Below are 21,460 nucleotides of genomic sequence, written 5' to 3'. Positions count from 1 at the left end.
AACAGTGGCAAGAAAAGTCACAAAATGAGGCAAAACTCAACAAACGTTTTAGATAGCAACATAGATTTTGGGCTCAGTTGTGGTTGTAAGTTGAGGACTACCTGTACAACAAATGCTTCCTTGGCAAAAGATTATACGCAAATGGGACCCGGAATCTTGGTCATTGAATGAAACAGTCATTAAATGACTGCTTTGCTCAATAACATCAATCCAACACTCCTGGTTGTGATCAGTACGCAATTTCACATTCTTCATCCATCCATTAAGTGGATGGAATCCCAAGTAAGCAGCGTATGGTGCTTCAAAAAAAGAGAGGACATTAAGGGAGGCTGTGCTCAGGAGCTGAAATCCAAGTGGGATTTTTAGCCCCTGAGCAGAGAGACAATTGTGTGCAGCCTGCTCTGGGCTATCCAGGGCCTTCACACACATTTCTTACCTTACAGTGCTGCCTCTCTGCTCTCTGCTTGGATTTCAGCTCCCTCCCATCTCTGGAGGCTGCCTGAAAGAGTTGCCTTTTGAAGGATTTCAACTCCCCTCTGTACACAGAAGGGAACTCCTTCAGTGGGGAGTTTCTGCAACCTGTTGAAGGACCTTAGTGGCCTTCAGCAGGCAGTTCTTTCAGCCACCTCTCAGGGAAAAGTGGGAGTCCTCTGAGTAGCTTGCAACTTTCCCACCGACTTCCCCACTGACCTCCTGGGGAAGCTGGCAGAGAAGATTGCAGATGGCAATCACAGGATCATATAACACATGCATGGCATTCTTTTTCTTTGCTGTAAAATATTTTTACTCCATACAGCTCTACCTATGCATTAGCTCTAGAGCAGGGGTGTCAAACTCGTAACGTCACATGACGTGTTGCAACGTATCGTGACTTTTTTGCCATTGCCGGCAATGGGGTGGGCGTGGTTTCTCTATGATGCACCCGGCCCACAGGGCTGACAGTTTGACACCCCTGCTCTAGAGGAAATAGCAGATAGGTATGTTTATTCCATTTCATGTTGATTTGCTCAGAGGAAGAAGGCCACTACTTTCTCACAGTTTGCAGTAAGAGAGACTGGGGCAGTACGTAACAGCAGCTCTCAATAGCTTCAGAAAATCTAGGGTTAGGGTTAGGGGGTAGAACTCAAAATGACCCTGTCACCACATAGGATAGGTTTATGCAAACTTCCTCCAGTTTTATTTATTTGTATCCCGTCATTATTATTTTTATAACTAACTCAAGGTGGTGAACATATCCAACACACCTTCCTCCTCCTATTTTCCCCACAACAACTAACCCTGTGAGGTGAGTTGGGCTGAAAGAGAGGGATTGGCCCAAAGTCACCCAGACAGCTTTCATGCCTAAGGCAGGACTAAAACTCACCATCTCCTGGTGATTGACCTCAAGTCACCCAGCTGGCTTTCATATCTGAGGCAGGACTAGAACTCAGTCTCCTGGAGATTGGCTAAATGTCACCCAACTGGCTATTATGGCTAAGATAGAACTAGAACTTACAGTCTCCTGGTGATTGACTTCAAGTCACCAAGACAGCTTTCATGTCTAAGGCAGGACTTAAAAACTCACAATTTCCTCGTGATTGACTTCAAGTCATCCAGCTGGCTTTCATATCTCAGGCAGGACTAGAACTCACAGGCTCCTGGTTTGTAGCCTTGTTCCTTAACCTAACTGAACTGGCTCTCCAAAAGTCTACATTTTGGAAAAAAAGGCCAAATTTGCTGATGTTCCCTCCATGAAAAAAGCCCAAGAATCATGACAAATAACATCATAGTAATATGGGGAAACTATTACCATGTTTTAAACATGAACCACATGCTCTAAATTCGTTATATAGCACTAAAAAATTAGACTAGGGCATAAAAGTGAGCTATGCTTGCAAATTGCATCGCACAGTGTACTGTATTTTTTTTCTGGCAGAACAACTTCACTCTTATTGAACGGCCCCAGTGGAAAATTCTAGACATCGAAAACTAGGTCACGAAAAATAAGATGTGGCTAAAATTTCTTTGAATTATCTTTTTGTGTGCAAAAGGCTGTAGCTCTGAAGGGCATTTCTGCATAAGTTTATGTTCTGTTTCGAAAACAGCTCTGCCTTGTTCCCGGATTCTGCCTTTCTTATGACCACTGTTGCTGGTCATAAAGTTGAGTCATTTTCCTTCTGATTTTGAACTGATTTACTTGCAACTAGGAAAAATGATTGTGATTATGATTATGATTATTATTATGGATCATCGCACAGTCAGCCAGATGTTCAGACTGGATTTGGCATTTTGTCTACCTATCGAGTCCTTACCCAGGACCTGGGATAGGCAGATGTTTGATGGTATTACAGATATCGTCGCAGGATGGAAGCAGTTCCTAGTAAGGCTGCCTTTTGCAATTGACTAATAGCGAATTTGTCAATGCCAATGGTGTTCAGGTGGTGCTCCAGTTGTAGTATTATTATTATTATTATTATTATTATTATTATTATTATTTATTATTATTAGTGTAGCATGCAAGCCGCACTGCTTTCTTTCATTTTAAGTTATTGGGAGCCATTTTTTCTAGTTTTTTTCCCCCCCAACGTGACATGGTTAGGGTGTTGTGTCACCATCTTGTTGCCATCTCAAATCTTCTTCCTTCTTTGCACCTTCCTATAAAACCACAGAACCTGTCTGTACTGCAAAAATGGGACATAACTAGGAGAAAAATGCCAGCTTCCCTTCCTCCTACTTCATAGGGTTGACATGGGGAAGAGACGATACAATCCCTCAGTGTTTTAAGTCATAATGTCAGTTTTCAGAATTATTCAGGTCACAGAACCAGTTACTGTACTTAAAAGATGCAGAATTCCTGTTCCAGAGGCCAGGCTTTTTTCCCTGTGTTTGAGAAAAATTCTTTCTCTTGCTCTTTCGGCTGTTACAGTCCTTACATTTACAATATGTTGTGGATGACTCCTGTTTTTTCTTCCTGGCTTCCTGGGCCTTTTGATTTACTTAAGATGTCATGGAGGTTTTTACAGGTAGTCCTCAAATTATGACCATCATAGAACCCATAATGTCTGTCGTTAAGCAAGACAGTTATTCAGTGAGTTTTGCTCCCTTTTATAATCTTTCTTGCCATAGTCGTTAAGCAAATCACTGCAGTTAAGTTAGTAACATGGTTGTGAAATGAATCTGGCTTCCCCATTGACTTTATTTGTCAGAAAGTTGTAAAAGGTGACCCCGGAACACAGCAATCATCATAAATATGAGTCAGTTGACAAGTGTCTGAATTCTGATCACATGACCGTGCAGTTGTAAGTGTGAAAAACGGTCATGGGACACTTTTTTTCAGTGCCATTGCAACTTCAAACAGTCGTTTTATTTATTTATTTATTTATTTATTTATTTATTTATTTATTTATGAGACTTATATACCGCTTTAAGTGCAAGCACTCTCTAAGCGGTGTACACCAGTAAGCAATGTATATATATATTTACATTGCCCCCAACAATCTGGGTCCTCATTTTACCTACCCCGGAAGGATGGAAGGCTGAGTCAACCTTGAGCCGGTGAGATTTGAACCGCTGACCTGCTGAACACAGTCAGCTAAAGTGGCCTGCAGTACTGCACTCTAACTGCTGCGCCACCTCGGCTCTTTAATTGAACTGTTAATTGAACTGTTGTAAGTCATGGACTATCTGTAGTTGGTTTGCGTGTTACGATGATGCTGTGCAGCTGTAATAGTCTGATGGTAGTTTGGTAGATGGTAGTTCTGAGATGGTTTGATGTATGGTAGTGTTATCCTTTTCATAGCTCCCATTTATTGTAGTAGGTTAACACCAGACAAACAAGCAAAAAACAACACTCTTATCAAGGAACCACCAAGGAGAAAACCACACCCCACTAACACTGGTAGGAAGAGCTACTGTATAAACAAAGAGCAAACTGCACATTCACTCACACTGATTATGTTACCTAGTGAAGTAATGAAAGGTTTGCAAGCAAACAACCAAGCTCAGAGAGCACCAATGATCCACAGTTCAACTCTGAGCTGCATATATTCTCAGCTATGGGAAATTTTTGTTTTACAGTATTTCGAAGTCATTGCTGTACACTACCAGAATATTGCATTTGGAGCTCCTTTAATATTATTTTCTGTCACTTATATAATGTGCAAATAAGCCCCTTATTTCTCATTATTTCTAGTAGGATGCAATTTTCCAGGGTTCCCTAGCCATTATAGAAGTGTTATGTTCCATTTCCTATCCTTTACACTCTATGCAACATTACTGGCATATGAAACAGATCTCCTATATTTCCTCCCACAGAATGGACTGCATTCCAGCGCTGGCAAATATTCATAATAACCTTGGCTTCCTGTTGTTTTTTTCTAACTTAATGACAATTGCAAGGATGACAGCGGCACCACTCTGCCAAGGACAGGATTAAAGATGGCCACTGGATCCTTGCCATTCTACAGAACTTGTGCAGTCTTATCCTAAGAATTATGCAAATAATTTAAGGCAGGAGTTCTAAATATATGTATGAGGCAATCCCTGAAACGAAGTGGCATTAGGACAGGATAAAAAAAAAAGAGAGCATCTGCTCTCTCCTGGATTATATCTTGTTGCCATAATTTCAGCTAAAACAACCCTATCATTTTATCATGTTGAGCTGGGTCTGTTCTTTTCCCATCAGATGGGGCCCAACGAGTGTTTTAAAAGTGCAAATGAGGACCCAGGGATGCTGTTTTTGTTCTGGAAAATAATTCTTTAATTATCAATTATTGAAACTGGGGGAAGTCAGCCTCCCAGAGAAGGAAATATTAAAAGGGCAGAAAAATATATTTCCTCAAAGGATCTTAAAGAGGCAGAAAAGCATGCCCAGTTTTCTTGATAGCCCCAATTCTCCCTTCCCCAAGCAGAAACCAGCTCTGTAGAAATGCAGATGTAAATAATCCAGGAAGGTTGGAGGCCCCCAGCTAGAAGATTAAGAAAACAAAGACACCTAAAATCTACACACCCCACCCAAACTCTAAGACAGGACATAATAGGATTAACCCACAGATGCCAAAGGGACACAGGTCAAAATACATGACACAGAAAATACAAAGCCTCAAACAGGAACAGGAAACAACCTCAAGAGCCCCAGAGGGTATAAAAACCCACTCCCTACATGTGCTCGCTCTCTTTTCTTCCAGAGCCATCTTCCTGTCTGGCTCTCCTCTCCAATAAACTGCAACCTTCTTTCTAAAGCAGTCACCATGTTGTTTATTCCCGGCTTGGACTGAACCATGGTGAAGACTTTTCCTTCAACAAAACCCTGCCTACGACTTTTTGCTCTTGAAATACAATGGGCATACTCAAAAGCACCACCTTCTTTGTAAGTAGAACAGGTTGCAGAAATAGTATACAGGTTTCTCAGGTGTGGGTGGCACAAAGCCGAAGTCTTCTGCTTCCTTAGCATACCCACCAGACCACAGCAAACACACAAACTGTCTCAGATAGCTTAATCCCTATTCAAAATGCAGTTGTCTTGTGTTCTTTGAACCTTACGTAAAACAAACCAGAATTTTCTTCTAACAATGATTGTTCTGGCCCATAGAGCTCTATGACCCATATAGCTCTATAGCCCAGCTCTATGTTGGAAGGCCTGGCAGTTATTGGGTTAAATGCTAGGTATGTGGATGGGTCAGTGGGAGGAGTTCCAAAGGTCTTGGGGAGACTTCCTGAACACAAGCCACATGGGAATCTCTTAGTCTGTAAGAAGCATGGGCCATGGAAGGTCTCCCTATAAGATGGTATAAAGAGCAAAATCTTCTTACCTAAGGAAAGGATCTGAAAGATGAACAAACATGTATTCCCAGCAGCACCAATCTCAACGTGAACGCAAGTAATCTTTCTCATTAAAATATATTTGTTTGTTATAAGATCGTTTCTTTTGAGTTAACTATCTGACTGGATTTGAAATATAACACTTTTGAATTTGGGTCAGTATAGTAAGAAGATTTTTTCATAATTTGTGCCATCTTTTGAAAGCAAATAGTAAATTTGCAAAGATTAATTCTCCTCTCAAAGCTGCAACAGTTTGAAGAAAGAGAATCAAATTGGTCAGCCTTTTCTCTGCATAAACCTTCAAGCAAGTAAAGATTCTCTTGATGCTTGTAAGAGCCTGCAAAGCAAAGCCGTGTCTGTGTAAAGACAGCTCTCAAGGAGTGATTCAGAAGTTTTGTTATGCTAATTCACTTGCTAGCTAACTTTCAAAATGAAAAGTGCCTTGTATCTGATTCAAAATTACTTTGTTTCTTGCATGAAAAGTTTGAATTTTAACACCAAAAGGAGCTTGGGCTTTTCCCCTTCCCCTCTTTGCCAGTGAATCACGCAGCCTGAAACAAAGAACTGTTTAATGACTGCCTCTAAAGTTCAAACAAAGCAAGGTTTATTGCCTTTCAATAAACTCATCTGTTGCCATAGTGACAGCCCTAGGTATCACAGAAGCACCCCCTGGTGGTCATGCAATTTTTTTTTCCAGCTGAGTCACAACAGCCACAATTAATTCAGCACACAACAGAGCAAATCTGTTAGTTAAAGTACAAGCTACTTAAAGTTATCCCAAGCTACCAACACCCCACAGAGGGCACAGAGTGATCTTATCAGAAGCATTCACTCACTCACTCAAGCTGAAGGCTAAGCTGTTCCAGCTTGAGAGATAGGAAGCAAGAGCCAATTGCCTTCGCTCATTATCACAGCTGATGACCCGGAGTTCCGGCCTGCAACTCAGTGGCTCACTAGCAGTAACGTGGTAATAGGAAGAATTTGGCTAGCCTTTCTCCAGACGCCCCCTAGTGGTTAAAGGAAGCTCTACACGCAAGCCTTTAACCGCACCCAGAGAAGCCCCTCTAGTGGACAAAGGGTGAACCTCGAAGCCAGAGCACCCTGGTAGCTGACCCACAGCAAGCGACCCCTAGTGGTGAAGGGGTGAACTGCACTGAAGTACCCACAAACACAAGAGAACGCACCCAGTGGCATTATCCACCCACAGACAGCACCTCAGAAGCTGATCTACAAGTAGCGACCCCTAGTGGTCAAAGAGATAAGTTCTTCAAATTCTCTTCAAAATAGCTGAGAAGGACACGGAACCTACCCTAACCATGGAGGAGTGTCTTACTGATTTGGACAAAGGGGCTCAATTAACTAGCCTAGTTGAAACACCCCAACCAGTCAGTCCAGGAGAGATTCTGCACACAGCCAACATTGACCAGTATGCAGAGGCTGAAACTCAAGCCTCAACAAAGCCCAAAACGTCTCAGGGTCAATACGATCTTAGACAATGCAGAAAGCTCACAGAAGCCATGCACTCACATCTGATGGAGAAATGGCACACCATCCACAGGCGCCATGAAAGAAGCTGGAAGAGATTATACAAACTCTACCACGAACAGAAGGAGGAACTCTCCCCAGAATGGGCACACGCAGTGGAAGGAGATAAGGAAGACGCCTATGTGCAATGGATGGACTCTGAACAGCAACTCAAGGACGTTCAAGACCAATTAAGAGACCCAAGTGTCGACAGCGAGATGCAAAGCCTCCAGCTATTAAACGAGGAACGCAAGAAGTTTCTAGAAAGCTCACAGGGTTTCCCACAGCCCGAGCCTCACCACAGAGGCAGTCCGGTTGACAGAGCCGAGTCCGAAGTTTCATGCTTTTCACATGCACCATCCCAACGATCGCACGCAGATCCATCTCAGGTTTCTGGAAAGGCCTCATCCTTCCGCCACATGTCCAGGGCACACTCTAGCGTGTCCCAACAATCACATGTCACAGACGCCTCCCGCCTTTCGAAGGCATCCTCCCGCCGCAGCCGAGCATCCAGAATTTCACAAGAAGAGCAAATAATCTTAGATGCTAAAGCCACTGAAGCTGTCTTTCGTGTGGCACAAGAGGAGAGGCAGAAAAAGAAGGAGTTGTCAGCCATAGAACTTGAGGAAGCTGAAATAGAGGCCAAGCTAAAGGCTATAGCAGCCAAAAGAAAGGACGCCCAAAACGAACTTGAACTTACTCAATGCCAAAAAATTATGGCAGACAAAATGGCTAGAGCGGAAGGCCTTCAGAAAATACTCCAGTACACCACTTTCTTGCCAGACCGACAACAACTGGAAAACGAAGAGCGTCGTAGCCGCGTACAGACCTATGTGGACAACCAAAGCACATTCCAGAATGCACAGATGAGAGCACCACAGCCAGCCACAAGCCCCCCAAGACCGAGTAGACGAACAGAGGAATCTCAACGACCTGATTCGCTGGTCAACTGCAGAGTTGATGTCACGACACCTAGGTCACGAGATCCTCCCGCCGTTGTCGCCACATCGAACCTGATGGGATTACCAGCAACGGCAACAACTGCACAGCGGGGAGTGCCACAAGATCTTCCCACCGTTATTACCCCACAGAACCCACCAAACCATACCACTAATGGCAATTGGATGGATCCACCTGTACCACCAACGACCCTACAGCAGAACCAGCCGACGCTCAGGGACGAGGTTGAAAGAGTTAAAGCCACACTAAAGTCACTAGAGTCCCTGCTGCACCAACAGGAGGCAGCACCCCAAGGAACTACCACCATTCCTGAGTACAGAGGACAGCCTCGAGTATCAGCTCTGACACCCTACCAGGGAGCTAGCTACACTCCACCAGGAACACAGATCTTCCAACACGTAAGCAAGCAGGAGCCTGGGCTCCCTCAGCTCAGCGCCAGTGCAGCAGAGTTCCGACCAAGCCAACAAGGTCCTTTGCACGTGACATGGCAGAATACCCCCAGCCACCAATATGCTGAAGGAAATTACCAGCCAAACATGGCACGCGCCCCTACACCTGGAAACGAAGTACCATCGCCACCTGGTTACACCCCTATGAGACTTTACAGAAGCAAACTAGATCTGGCATCCAAGGGTGTACATAAATTCCCCGATAAACCGGGAAAGGACTACGTATTGTGGAAGCTCACGTTTCAAACCGCCATCCAAGATGAAGCTATAACATCGAGCGAAACGCTCGGACATATGAAAACATGGCTGGGACCGGCTTCCACGCGATTAGTAGAGAACACTCAACTAGCTCACCTGGGCAACCCAGCTACCGCCCTTCTCAAAGCTTGGGAAAGGCTCGACGAGCGGTATGGCGGACATGAACTGACAGAAAAGTCGCTCTTAGATTGCATTTACACCTTCCCTAACATCAATATCAATGATCACACCCAGATGTTGGAATTCGCAGACACGCTCTCGATGCTACATTCAGTTCGCGAGCAACCCAACATGCCGAAACTTACCTGCCTCGATCAGTTCGAGAAGCAAAGGATCATAGTTAGAAAACTACCAAAGCAGTCAAGGGATGAATGGGCCAAAATATCAGAAACCCACAGGAACCAAGACCCTAACGCACCGCCCGCCTTCGCTGTACTCGCTGAATTTGTGACTGACCAAGCAAAACTACGTCATAATGCCAGCAACTTCGAGCCAACAAATGACAACTTCGGCCCCAACCAAAGTTCTTCCCAAGCTACGGACAGAACCATACCTTTGGTGTATAAAACTGACATCACGCCTTCCCCAAAGAAGTCTCCAGACGAACAAACACCAAGAAGCGCTCTTTCGAACCCTCATCCAACTACCAAAGGCCTAACTTGCCCGATACACAAGTTCTCTCACTCTCTAAATGATTGCAGAGAATTTAGGAAGAAATCCCTAGATGACCGAAAGACCCTACTCAAAGAGAATAGGATATGTTTCAAATGCTGTGACTCTATGGACCACATAGCCAAGGACTGCACAGCTAATGTGAAATGCCACCTGTGCTACAGCGACAGGCACCCAGCAGCCTTACACCTAGAACCTAAGATGCTGCCTATGGAATCACGACAAGCAACTAGCTCTACACCAGACTAATCACTGACCGAGTCCTGTTGCTAAGGAAGACCAGCTTAGACAATTGAACCTCTTCAGTTCCAGCTGTTCCTGACCCTTCTGTCCCAGCTGTTGTTCCTGATTCTTCAGCTCCGGCTGTTCCTGAGTTTCCTGATGTTCCTGATCTTGATTCTTCAGCCCCAGCTGTTCCTGAGTTTCCAGATCCAGCTGTTTATGTCTTTCCAGGTTTTTCAGTTCCTGAGTATCCTGTGAATCCAGTTCCCCTCATCCCCGAGAAGCTTAGGTTCCAGTTTTTTCTGTTCCAGATTTGGTTCCAGTTTCCTTCACAGGAAGAAGACCTTGTCTCGTTGGGAGACAAGACTGCATACCAGAACTATTGGCCCACGGTCCCTGCGCACCGGGCCCACCCACTTGACGAACTAGTTTACCCAGCTGAGATCCAGATCATGAAGCCACATGAGTCAGGTCGTGACTCAAAGACACTTGTACCAGGCTGATCACCGAACCGGTCCATCGCCGATGAAGACTGAACCAGAAGATTAAACCTCAAATTATGTATTTTCTTATGCATTGTTTGATGTAACACTTGCCTTTTCATAATTGTGCATGTTTTATGTTTACCTTATAATTATGCATGTTTGATACCAAGTTTTTACCTAGTTAGTCACAAGTTAACCACAATGAGTATTGCATGCCTTGATGCTACGTTTTTACTATTTTAATAGTGGAAATATAAATTTCCAAGCGGGGAGTGTTCTGGCCCATAGAGCTCTATGACCCATATAGCTCTATAGCCCAGCTCTATGTTGGAAGGCCTGGCAGTTATTGGGTTAAATGCTAGGTATGTGGATGGGTCAGTGGGAGGAGTTCCAAAGGTCTTGGGGAGACTTCCTGGACACAAGCCTTTTGGGAATCTCTTTGTCTGTAAGAAGCATGGACCATAGAAGGTCTCCCTATAAACATAAAGATGGTGTAAAGAGCAAAATCTTCTTACCTAAGGAAAAGGTCTGAAAGATGAACAAATATGTATTTCCAGCAGCACCAATCTCAACGTGAACGCAAGTAATCTTTCTCATTAAAATATATTTGTTTGTTATAAGATCGTTTCTTTTGAGTTAACTATCTGACTGGATTTGAAATATAACACTTTTGAATTCGGGTCAGTATAATGATGTCAATGCTGCTAACATCGGATGTTTTTGCATTGACAACAGATGGAAATGTAGCCATCTTTTTCCCTTTTGCTTTTAGAGTTAGATGATGCTGGGAGGGGTGGGATGTGAATGGAGCAGGTGGGATGGGGAGGAGCTGGTTTTTGGGCACTCGGTCTCTAAAAGGTTCGCCATCATTGTTATAGCTTATTCATTCTTATTTGGGCCAGTAGACCCAACTATGAAAAACCCCACCCCCAGGGTTAGCAATGAAGACTGACAGGAACTACCACCATCTCCATGTGACATATTGCATTAGAGTCAGAATTATGAAAAAGATGTTCACCTAAGTACATCCATTTTCTAGTCTTTCCTCAGTTGGTGTTTACATGGCACCAGAAGACTGAAAACTCCAATATTGCCCTTGATTATATCATAGTGGCCTTATGTTACCTCAGCTCCATGTCTCAAAATATTATGCTGAGCCTTCTTGCTGAGCCTAGGAAATAATTAGCTTTTCCAAGCTAACCTACCAAAGGATCATGCTGAGTAAATTTCAAAATGCATCTTCCCTGTTGGCTTCTTTGCTCTCAGACCATTTAATAATGAAAATAATTCACCCTTGTCAATCTTTAAAAAAAAAATCTGATGCTTTTAGCCGGAAATTTCAGCTGAGACAAACATCAAGAAGTGGAAATTACAGGGAAACGTTGAAGTCAAGCCAAGATTTGGGAGACCAATAAATAGCAGAGCTGGAAGTCTCTCCTCTTCCTCAAATGGTCAAATCTGGGAAACAGAAGCCGTAGATCAGTGGTTCTCAACCTGTGGGTCAGGATCCCATTTGGGGTCAAATGACCATTTCACGGGGGTCGCCAAACAACGCAGTCTGCCATTTTTCCCCCTTTTCCTTAGCTGTGCTCCTCCCTTTTATTCTATTGGCTTTTGAAAGCCAATAGAATAGACTCTCTTGAATAGAGTCTAATTCTATTGGCTTTCAAAAGCCAATAGGATTGTCCAGGCTGTCTCTGCCCTGCTGAGCCCGCCAAAAGTCCCATTCTGCAAACGGTGCTGCACCAGTTGAGTAGTCCTCGACTTACGACCGGTTGAGTAGTCCTCGACTTACGACCAGTTGGGGGTCACGGCATTAAAAAGGTTGAGAACCACTGCCGTAGATGAAACGGTGAAAAAGTCAACTCACATTTTACAGTTGCGATAGTGGAGGATATATCTAGTTCAAAACGGGACTGGGGAGTTCTTGCTGCTATCTCAATTTGCTTTTCTTCCTTTGAACGTTTCGTGGCCTGACTTGGTAACTATCAGAATGGTACATATACAATGCACATCTCCTTAAGCTCTCAGGGGAAAAGGGATCCTGATGTACCTTATTCATCCCCCTATATCAAGGGTAGGCAACCTTGGTTCTTTTATGACTCGTGGACTTCAACTCCCAGAATTCCTGAGCCAGCATGGGGGAAACTTTGGCCTCTTCATGACTTGTGGACTTCAACTCCCAGAATTCCTGAGCCAGCATGGCTCAGCTTGGAACCTCTCCCTTATCCCTCAGCATGGCTGGCTCAGGAATTCTGGGAGTTGAAGTCCACGAATCATAAAAGAGCCAAGGTTGCCTACCCCTGTACAGATACTGTAGTCCTCGACTTATAACAATTCATTTAGTGACCATTGGAAGTTACAACTTCAATGAAAAAAGTGACATAACTGTTTTTCACACTTACGATCCCTGCAGCATCCCCACGGTCATGGGATCAACATTTGGACTGGCATGTATTCTGGGAGTTGAAGTCCACAAGTCATAAAAGGGCCAAGTTTGAAGACCACTGGGTTAGAATATCCTTGAAACGTTCCCATACATCTTTTCTCAGCAAATGGCATGTATTTATGTCGGTTGCAGTATCCCAGGGTCACATGATCATGTTTTGCAACGTTCTGACAAGCAAAGTCAAGGGGGGGAAACAATGTCCCTTAGCAACTGTTTCACTAACTTAATAACTGCAATGGTTCACTTAACAACTGTGCCAAGAAAGGTTGTAAAATTGGGCAGAATTCACTTTATAAACTGTCTTGTTTGGCAACAAAAGTTTTGGGCTCAATTGCGGTAGTAAGTCATAAGTCAAGGATTACCTGTACATAACTCTTGGGGTGGAGACATTTCTCTATTTTAACTGACCACCTGGTGTTTTCTGGTGCTCAGCGTGGCTGAAAACATCATTTCCAATACATACAATGACTAAAAACAATGAGTGCAAAATCCTTCAAAATTCTGCTTTACCCATAGCACCTGTATTTCGCTCTCTGAGTGATATGGGTGGGTCTCCAGATTTGGTGTAGGAATAAAAAAAATAAAAGAAATAAAATTTTCACTGCTCAGAAGGTAGAAGGTGGATTTCCAAAGGTGCTTTTTTTTTTCAGGAGGCAACTGGACTTTCTTGTTTTTCTTTGAAGATGTTTCACTTCTCATCCAAGAAGCTTCTTCAACTCTGACTAGATCAGACATGTCAAACACAAGGCCCGGAGGCCGGATGCGGCCCGCGAAGTGGTTTCATGTGGCCTGCGAAGCCATCCTGGAAACAGTGAGGGAATGCCCCCCTCTGCCTTGGCCCTGGCCCAGGCCGGCCGGGAGCCAATGTACAATATTGTGGTGGCCATCTATGCTGAAACACATTCAGTCTTAGCTCCATAAGCCCCCCCTCCCCTCATGGCCTGAGAGGAACAGTGAGGCTCCTCCAGTGGATCATGCCTTGGCACTTGCCCCGGTCCCACCCCCTTCTGCCAGAGACCCTCAGATCTGTCCCACTCCTGCCCAGGCCCCCACAGGCACCCTTGACGCGAATGATGTAGAGCTGGCCATGCCCACCCAGTAGGCCACACCCACTCCATCCACACCCACCCAGTAGGCCACACCTACCCTGGCCACACCCACCCGGCCCCCTGAGGTTAACCACAATGCTGATGTGGTCCTCATTGAAATTGAGTATGACACCCCTGGACTAGATGGTGGGGAATGGATTTATATTCCTTGCAGACAGCTGGTCATTTGCAAGCAATATAAATCCTTCCATTCTCCACCTTCTAGTCAGAACTGAAGAAGCTTCTTGGATGAGATGCAAAGCGTCTTCAAAGAAAAACAAGAAAGTCCAGTTGCCTCCTGAAAAAGCACCTTTGGGACAACCATGACTTGAATGACTGAGAATCTCAGTAGACACTTAGAAGGTGAACTGTATATACAATCCAGGTAAATTCTTCCTGTGTAGCTCCAAAGCTAATGCACACAATATAATCATCTAAAGTTCCTAAAGCTCTATGAGTTCAATTCCCAGTAGAGTTGAAAGGTTTCAATCCGAAAGAATAACATCTGGGTATTTATATCAGATGAGACTCAAATAGGACACTGTCAGTCGCAATGGCTTCTGGTGGTCAACGAAACTGGCTTGATAACATCATCAGTGCATGGGGGAGTGAAGTTTGAGGGCTGTTTATACGTGACAACTTGTCCTACCAGCCTTTATTAGGATATTGACTCACCATCAAATGCCATAGATATTCTATTCTATTCTATTCTATTCTATTCTATTCTATTCTATTCTGTTCTGTTCTGTTCTGTTCTGTTCTGTTCTACTCTACTCTACTCTATTCTATTCTCAAGGACCATCTGTATAAGCAGGTATTCAAATTTGCAGAAATGTGCTATGTTTAACTTTGCACCATGTGGAAATTGTGTCAGTTTTGGGGGATACACTGAAATATAAAATTGGAACTGGAGTGCCTGAACCCTAAATATTTGCAGCATCTCCCTGGTCACTGGAATAAGAGACAACCAAGCCCTGATATAAGAAACTGGATACGATCAGCCTTTGTGGGAAGTTGGGTGACATCTTTGACCTCTTTTAGGGTCTATTTTAGATTGTAGCCTCATATCCTCTTTTGATTTTGATGAGCCAGTTTTTTACTCAGACCTGAAAAGATAGATCCTGAAAAGCCATCGCAGACCCCCAACGAAGAAGATTTCAGAAGTAAGGTAGCAGTTTACAAAACTGCTGTGGAACAGCTGGGCAATTAATGTGTCTCCTTTTGAATCACATCCGAAGGAGATCAAGACCTCACATTATTATGCTATGCCTTGCGTTCTTCACAAAGAGGCCTCTCCATAAATATTTTCCGGGAGCTTTAGTATTTATATCCTGTTATAATTGTGCCTTAGAGGGGGCCTTGTGAGAGGCAGAAAAAAGAAGGAGGTATTAAGTACTTTAAAAAAAAAAAAAAGATTGCCAGATGTTTCCAGAATTACTCCTATGAGCCTGAAATGACAAATTCTAACTAAGGCATACAGTACAAGTAGTCCTTCAGTGATGATCACAATTGAACCCCGAATTTTGGTTGCTAAACAAGACAGTTATTAAGTGAGTTTTGCCCCATTTTAAGACCTTTCACAGTTGGTAAGTGAATCATTGCCGTTGTTAAGTTAGTAACATGGTTGTTAAGGGAATCTTGCTTCCTCCGTTGATTTTGCTTGTCAGGTCACAAAAGGGGATCACGTGACCCAGACACTGCAACTGTCTGGGTCACGTGATCCCCTTTCGTGACCTGACATACTTGCCAGTTGCCAAGTGTCTCAATTTTGATCATGTGACCACAGAGATACTGCAACTTGTCATAAGTGTGAAAATCAGTCAAATGGCACTTTTTTCACTACTGTTTGTAACTCTGAATGGTCACTAAATGAATGTTTGTAAGTTGAGAGCTACTTGTATATCTTTATTCTTCCACTTCAGCTCCAGGTTTACCTTTGGCTGCTTTTAAGTAAGTGGAAACGTCATTCTCTTACATTTTGTTGCCTCACAAGAAACATAAAAAAAGCAGCACAAACTAGATATCTAAGTTTACTGCCCTATTCCATGTTTACAACAAATATAAAGAACCACTTACGTAGTCTTAACAAACTGTCTCTTTCTATCTATGTTTCGATTTCAGTGTATTCCCAAGAAGTATAAGTTTCTTTTTTAATCAAGAATTAGAAAATTCACATATTGGTTTCCAAAGAACTCTATCTCTTGATGCCATATCTAAATCCATATAAATATATATATATATTTCTTATTTTTGCACCAGTGTATAATTTCTTCACGGCATTTGATCAGAGATACGTCCCCCCCCATTTCTTTAGATCCATTTGAATCTTTCTATAAACTGTTCCTTCCACAAATATATGGATTAAGATCTAGGAATGTGATGGTTGTCTGAAACTTGCGTGTGTTTTCACATTCCAACTTGCTTCTTTCAGTGTTTTATAAACATTTCTTTGGTCATCTTGTACATTTCATAAAATACCAGCTGATGGTAATCTACCTCTCAAATATTAGCCAATCAACAGTTGTGCTGGTGACTTTTTGTTGACCTATTTTTATAAGTCAAGAAACCCAAATGAAAATAAGAATTGACCAAATTTGAGAATTGCAAGATTGACGTCAGCCTTATCAAGTCAACCACACAGGAAACGTAATTAGAGGAGCTAATTCTATATTATTGTAAGGCTACATTAACAGACTTGTTTAAGTCTAAAAATACAAACCTCCCACTGCTACTTTTAAACTGATTAGGGCAGGTCTTTCCTAATTTCTTCCTCTGACTGTTAATTCATAAGGGGCTCCCTTCCTTTCTTATCTGATCATTTCCTAAGCAGCTTCTCTCCCCCTCATCCTGCAAGGCCATTCACACATTCAATTACAGAAGGAAGCCTCATATGGCCTTGTGGAGGACTAGACTGGGCATTTTTGGTTAGCAAGGAGAAAGAAAGTGGTGTTGAGGGAAAAGTCTTCATCAGGGTCCAGTCCAAGCCGGGAATAAACAACATGGCAACTGCTTTAGAAAGAAGGTTGTAGTTTATTAAAGAGGAGAGCCAGACACTGGCTCTGGAAAAAAAAGTGAGCACATGTAGTAGGGAGTGAGTTTTTATATCCTCTTGGGCTTTTGTTTGGAGTCTGAGTGTGCGTTTCTGGTATTCTGATGGTGGTGGGTTAATCCTATTATCTCCTATCTTGGGTGGGGTATGTAGATTTTAAGGGTCTTTGTCTTCCTGATCTCTTCAGCTTCTAGCTGGAGGGCTCCAATCTTCCTGAATGGATTATTACATCCAGTCAAGCTATTTTCCAAAGCGCCTGAAGGCAGGACAAGAAGCAATGGGTGGAAACTAACCAAAGAGAGAAGCAACCTAGAACTAAGGAGAAACTTCCTGACAGTTAGAACAATTAACCAATGGAACAACCTGCCTCCAGAAGCAGTGAATACTCCAACACTGGAAGTTTTAAAGAAGAAACTGGACAGCCATTTATCCAAAACGGTATAGGGTTACCTGCCTGAGCAGGGGGTTGGACTTGATGACCTCCAAGGTTCCTTCCAACATCATCATCATCATTATTATTATTTCTAAAAGCTGGTTTCTACTGAGTTGTCAGGCTGGGGGGCGGGGTGTGTGGAGAAGTTTCTGCCTTTTTAAAGATCTTCTCCATTATTCTTTTGGGGAAATATATTCTGCCTTTTTAATATTCCCCAAAATATTTCTTTCTCTGGATTATTCCCACAGTGGTGAAGGTCAGTTTCAGGTGACAGAGGCTGTGGAGTACAGATGACCAAATGGGCATAGAAGGGGTCCCAAAGGTGCTTTTCAAAAAGTAACTGGACTTTCTTTGTTTTTTCCTTAAAGATGTTTTGTTTCTCACCCAAGAAGCTTCTTTAGCTCTTGAAGCTTTTTCAGCTTCTTGGATGAGAAGCGAAATGTCTTTTAAAAAAAAAAAAGCTAAGAAAATCCAGTTGCCTTTTGAAAAGCACCTTTAGGGTGTAGGAAGACCCCCCTTCCCCTGAATAAAACATTCTTTATTCTTAATATTAAAAAGAGGCTGAAGGAGAAGAAAAGAGACGTCTTCTTAAAGGCAGAAAGTAGCTCCAGTCTTCTTGCTGTAAGAAAACAGCCTCAAGCAGAAACCAGCAGGTTTAGGAATGAAGATTTTGTAATCCATTCAGAAAGACTGGGTCACACTATTCATAAACAAAGAACAGACAAAAACCCTAAATAAGCAACAGCAATAGGCAAGGCCAAACTGACAAGATTAGCTCAGACAAACAAAACACCTAGGATTTGCATTTCCCCTCTTGCCTGTAGAGCAGCGGTTCTCAACCTGTGGGTCGCGACCCCATTGGGGATCGAACGACCATTTCACAGGGGTCGCCAAACAACGCGATCCGCCAATTTTTTTCTTCAGCCGGAGCAGGGAGTGCCACCGTGCATGCGCGCCGTGCAGGAGGGGCGCATGGGGGCGCCACTGCGCAGGGGGCGCCGCCACGCATGCACACCACGCATGGGGCGGTGCCACGCATGCACGCCATGCATGGGAGCAGCGCAGGAGGCGGCGCCGCGCATGCACGCCGCGTGCTTATGACCAGGGTCGCCGGTATAAAAAGATTGAGAACCACTACTGTAGAGCCAGTGTCTAAGGGGCAGCTGCAAAGAAGAGGGGAGGGTCAACCTATTTTCTAAAGCACCTGAAGGCAGGACAAGAAGCAATGGATGGAAACTAATCAAGGAAGAACCACCTAGAGCTAAGGAGAATGAAAATTAGAACAATTAATTAGTGGAACTGCTTGCCTCCAGAAGTTGTAGGTGCTCTAACACTGGAGGTTTTTAAGAAAAGATTGGACAACCATTTGACTGAAAAGGTATTGGGTTTCCTGCCTGAGCAGAGGGTTGGAGTAGAAGACCTCCAAGGTTCCTTCCAACTTTGTTATTCAATCCTTTCAAACAATGTGGATGCAGGAAAGACCAGCGGTGCCTATTCTGTGCCAAGTCTAAACAAGACATGCGCAAACTTCCTTATGATTGTTATGAGTATAAACAATGCCTTGTCAGCTTCAGCGGCAAGCTCCAGCCAGGAAATCTATCTTTATGAGATTTTTTTTTTTTAGATAGCAAATGCTGAGGCCTTCAGGGCAGTGAAGAGGATGGCCGGGAGCTAATGTGCAGCATCCACTTAAACTTGGTGGCTAAAACCTTCTGCCCTCGGGTGCAATGGAGGACACTACTGCCACATTTTCAGTGCAGGCCAAACTGGTTGCTTTCAGTACATACTGTAGCTCAGACATGTCAAACACAAGGCCCGGGGGCCAGATACGGCCCGCGAAGTGGTTTTGTGACCCGCGAAGCCATCCTGGAAACAGTGAGGGAACGGCCCCCACTGCCTTGGCCCTGGTCGAGACTGGCCGGGAACCAATGTACAATTTTGTGGTGGCCATCTATGCTGAAATGCATTCAGTCTTAGCTCCACAAGGCTGTCTGGAAACAGCGAGGAACCAGCCCCTGCTGTGTTGGCCCCACCCCCTGGGTGCATGCTGGGGAGGTGTCACCCTTTGTGAGGAATGAAGAAATGCACCATCGCCTGGAAGTGGCCAGCAAATGGCCCTCGCCTACTTCACATATCCGAATTGATGGGCTCCAGCGGAGGGGTTTCAGCAGGCAGAGAGGCTCCTCCAGTGGACCATGCCTTGGCACTTGCCCTGGTCCCACTGCCTTCAACCAGAGACCCTCAGATCTGCCCCACTCCTGCCCAGGCCCCCACAGGCATCCTTGACGCGAACAATGTAGAGCTGGCCATGCCCCCAATAGGCCACACCCACTCCCTCCACACCCACCCAGTAGGCCATACCCACCCTGGCCACAACCACCTGGCCCCCCGAGGGCAACCGCAATGCTGATGCGGACCTCAATGAAAGCTACCCCTGCTGTAGCTTCTCACATATCTTGTCTTTTGCCACAGGCAAGAAATGCCCCGGAGCTTTTTTTACTAAGGAAGCATCCCTCATTTCTTGCTCTACTGATCTAGGCTTATGCCTGGAAGTCACCACTAAAATGGATATAGGTAGTTGAGTTACAACCATAATGGAGTCTGCTCATCACAGTCGTAACTCATGATAATTTCAAAGTGGATCATCATGTGACTGATTTGATTTCCCCACCTTTTTTGCAGGGGGCATTAGGTGAATGCAGTAGTCTTAAAGTGAATGCCACAGTTGTTAAGAAAATGCTGTGGTTGCTAAACAAAACAATGGTGTTGAAAGAAAAAAAATCTTCATCCGGGTCCAGTCCAAGCTGGGAATAAACAAAATGGAGACTGCTTTAGAAAGAAGGTTGTAGTTTATTGAAGAGGACAGCTGACCACATGTAGCTGGGAATGGTGAGTTTTTATACCTTCTTGGGCTTTTGAGGTTGTTTCCTGTTCCTGTGGCATGAACTTTGACCTGAGCTTCAGTGTGCCTTTCTGGTATTCTGATGGTGGTGGGTTAATCCTATTATATCCTAAAGGTCATGCGTTTGGGTGGGGTATGTAGATTTTAGGGGTCTTTGTCTTTCTAATCTCATCAGCTTCTAGCTTCCTGGCTCCAACCTTTCTGAATAGGATTATCACATCTGCATTTCTAAAAAGTGATTTCCTGAGTTTCTACTGGGGGCTATTAAGAAGAACTGGGCCTGCTTTTCCGCTCTTAAGATCCTTTGGGGAAATATATTCTGCCTTTGAATATTCCCTGTCCTCCCACAGTGGTTTGCTATGGGAGGCTTTGCTGAAAACCAGGAGTAAATGCTGATTTTTGTAAAATGCGGTCACATGATCACAAGATGCTGCAAACAGCTAACTTCCAGAGTGCAGTCACATGGGGGGGGGACGACTGTTGGGACTTAAAATCTGGGTCATAAGTGCCCCCCCCCGATGGGTCCATTGGAACTTTGAATGGTCACCAAGCGAACAGTCATAAATCAAGGACTAACTAAAAAAAATCTTTTTTTTCAATTGATACCGCTTTCCACACATGCTGGAACAAAATTCAGAGGCTTTCTTCGCTAAGTCTCTTGAGCTGAATTTAGGTTTTGCTGCTTTAATTCTTCCATGGGTAGGCAACATCACGTGCCCCAAACAACCAAGTTTGTCCTTGTGGATTGTCAACTCAAGGGATCAGTTAGCTTTTGGATATACCAGAATAGACTGATTGGTTGTTTTATAGTCCATGGTACTCTTAATAATTGTTTCTAACTGAATAATTTGAAGGTTTCTATCAGTGAAGGAGACTTATTTATATCCTGCCTTTATTATTTTTATAAATAATTCGAGGTGGCAAACATACTTAATACTCCTTTCTCCTATTTTCCTTTCAACCCTGTGAAATGTGATAGATAATAAATACACCTGTCAGATTAGATTCCTACTTCATTGCACTTGCCATCTTTTATCTTTTTTTAATTTTCTACTGATTTTGTTATAATTTCTTTGACTGTTGCGAGCCACACACAGGTGTTGAGAGACTGACTGCATAGAAGTTTAATAAAATGGTTTCTCACAGTGAGCCAGATATTCAGACTGGATT

At 43.7% G+C, this 21,460-nt stretch overlaps 1 long non-coding RNA gene across 1 annotated transcript in view; it reads right to left on the bottom strand.

The window, feature by feature from the left end:
* Positions 1-12,058: 12,058 nt before the first annotated feature.
* The window catches only part of LOC120307822, a 31,509-nt gene continuing 22,107 nt past the window's right edge, over positions 12,059-21,460 (bottom strand). Inside the window, exon 3 of the long non-coding RNA XR_005556661.1 lies at positions 12,059-12,133. This is a non-coding gene — a long non-coding RNA (uncharacterized LOC120307822). The remainder of the gene's footprint in view (positions 12,134-21,460) is intronic.

Source organism: Crotalus tigris, unplaced genomic scaffold (assembly GCF_016545835.1).
Source record: "Crotalus tigris isolate CLP2741 ecotype Arizona unplaced genomic scaffold, ASM1654583v1 scf7180000017828.1554129, whole genome shotgun sequence".
NCBI classification, from domain to species: Eukaryota; Metazoa; Chordata; class Lepidosauria; order Squamata; family Viperidae; genus Crotalus; species Crotalus tigris.
The sequence above is the reverse complement of the archived record's forward strand: the minus strand, read 5'-3'. Positions and strand labels throughout refer to the sequence as shown.